The following is a 2,765-nucleotide window of genomic DNA, read 5'->3' as shown; positions in this document are numbered from 1 at the left end:
ACTTCCGGTTCCCGAGATATCGTCGTGTAAAGAGAAAGGTAATTTTTAATCGTTTACTATCTGTATCCTTGTCCCGTACTCGGACCTCTCGCTCGCTCCTCGTCTCACTAACCTATACCAAACTCCAGACAAGTGCCAGACGCGATTCCTAGAAAAATGTGTAGTAAGCATTTCCAAGAAATAATGTAGGTCACGGTTTCATTCATAATCCCTGCACTGTTTTAAGCGCTATGGACACTTTAACTTTTTATATCTCGGCAACCGTTTGAGATATCGGGATAAAACAAAAAGGGATTTCAATGGCACGGTTTCCTCTATTTTTTCAACAAGTTTTAATGACAAAATTTTCAATTTTTTTTTCACGTTTTTTACGTGAAAATTCGAAGATTCATTTCACTAAATAAATGTAAGTAGTCTGTAGTCTCTCATTTTTATATAATATAGAGAAAATTGAATGTAGCATTGATAACTGATTACTTTAATTCCATCTTCTACGCTAATCAAATTTATTGCAGTGAATCTTGAAGGCCAAAAGCATACGATCAGGGACGATCGACGAAAATTACAAAACGAGTAATCGTTAAAGGCTATTACGGGGGATAAACGGAAGCGACTCTCGTAGATGGCGCGCGTATCGAAACGTGCACAAGGAATGGCGCAATTATAAGAATTGCCGCTACAAAGAGCAATTCAGAGGAGGGCAAAGACGAATAAAATTTCTTCTCTCGCGACGCGAAAAGAAGAAAGGCCGTAAGTTAACGCACGAATGAACGGCTTCGAAATGGGAGTCAAACGATCGTTTGAACTCGTACGAAACAACAATTACGAGATAGTCAACGTTGTACGTTCTTCATCTAGATATTTCGTTGTTATTCAACACTTTCTCCTGGAATTTTACCATTTATAGATACGTCGCAACTGGTACTGCTCTAATATTATTTGCGACATAATGTTCTTGGCATGGTCAATTTAAAACTGTGCTCTTATTGAAGCAACGAGCAAATTCTTGTTGACTAATTATCGTCATGATGACAAAAAATCAGCAAACAATTTATTAATTATTTAATTACAGTATATTAATAAAATCTTGCATTGCATCAGCAGAATATTTACAAAAATAAATTCAACACATTTATTTATTATAATACGAAAAAATCCATAAGTAGAACTTCATTTTTTATTTTTAATTCATTGGAAATATATTCGAAGAGAAAACAAAATGAGAAAGGAAGAAGAATGAAGAATAATAAAAGTATTTCAATTTTTATGGTAATTGAACATTATTTTTTGAACGAAAGATTATATTTCCCATTTTTCTTTTCAGTTCTATATTACAAAATCTTTGATATGATATAACAAATTTTCTTAAAAGAAAGTTTCCTACAGTTTTGTACAGTTTATTTCATGTTCGAACTTCGGAATGCATACATGGCGTTAAGTAATCAGAACGAATAATTATTTCAGCATAAATTATAACTTGTTGCTACGAATCTGAATTTTTGATTTCCAATTTATTAATTAACCTGTTACATTTCCTGTTACATCCATACGGTTTGTATGAATTTTTCACTATATTTCACCATTATAAACAGTTTCAAATAAATGAAAAAATGATACATTTTGTATTTTGTGACAGATTGATCAAGTGATAATTTCCTATATGATATAGTAATGCAAATATCATAATTTTAATATGATACACGAATATAATAAATGTTAAACGATAGAAAAATAAAATTACGAGAAATTTTTATTATGAAATTAATAGATATCATGCATTCAAATGAATTAATTTCATTCTACTGGGTCTTTACATCTTTTCTTTCCATTTCTTCCGAGGTAAACATCATTATTTATTGGTCATCATTTTCATTGGAAAATTTTGGGAGACTTCCGTCCATTTTTTATAATAAGATATTTAAAAACATTTGAAACAAATAATTATATTTTTGGAAGAGAGAAAAATTCCAGAAAATATGATATAAAAAGGTAAGCATTCCAAAATAAAAAACAGAGTATATATTTAGAATAAGGTGAAATAATGAAAAAAAGGCAAATAATATATCTTACCAATGTATCAGAGTAAAAAAGTAAGTATATAAAATACGTAAGCAAATAAATTTTTTTTTCCAGTTACAAAAGATACATCATAAAAAGGTAAGTGTATAAAAGATAAGAATAAAATACAGTAGTTAGTTATTATAATTAGAATTAAGTAAAATGATGAAAAAATGAAAAAAATTCTAGCAATGTATATCAACTTAAAAAGGTAAGTATAAAAGGTAAGTATCAGGTAAGTATTATTTTTAAAAATTTTCATATGTTATTCTCCTAACACAATATCAAGACAAAAATTTTTTTAGAATTAGACTTCGTATTCGAAGAATATAAATAAAAGAAGTATTTATACGGGATTTATAAAAGTAAATATACATTTTTGTGGGACTATACATTTTTTAACATATCAGGGATACATCTTGGCACTCTCTATAAAAAAGTACTGAGGTTTATATAGCAAAAAAATTATGGTTTAAAAAATAAACAAATTTTTCTTAAATATCATTTAAACTAATGGTTTTTTGCCATATATGGCTCAGTACTTTTTTATAGAGAATACTATGATACATCGACTGGTGCTCTAAAAAGTATACAATCGTATTTAAAAAAATAACGTTCGGCACGAAAAGTTTTTTATGGATCCACCTACGAAAAAAACGAGGGCACCAGAATATAGTCCTTTTGAAACTATTCAATTTTTATTCGAG

This window comes from Apis dorsata, unplaced genomic scaffold (genome assembly GCF_000469605.1).
Source record: "Apis dorsata unplaced genomic scaffold, Apis dorsata 1.3 scaffold_367, whole genome shotgun sequence".
NCBI lineage: Eukaryota > Metazoa > Arthropoda > Insecta > Hymenoptera > Apidae > Apis > Apis dorsata.
Note: the sequence above shows the minus strand (reverse complement) of the source record.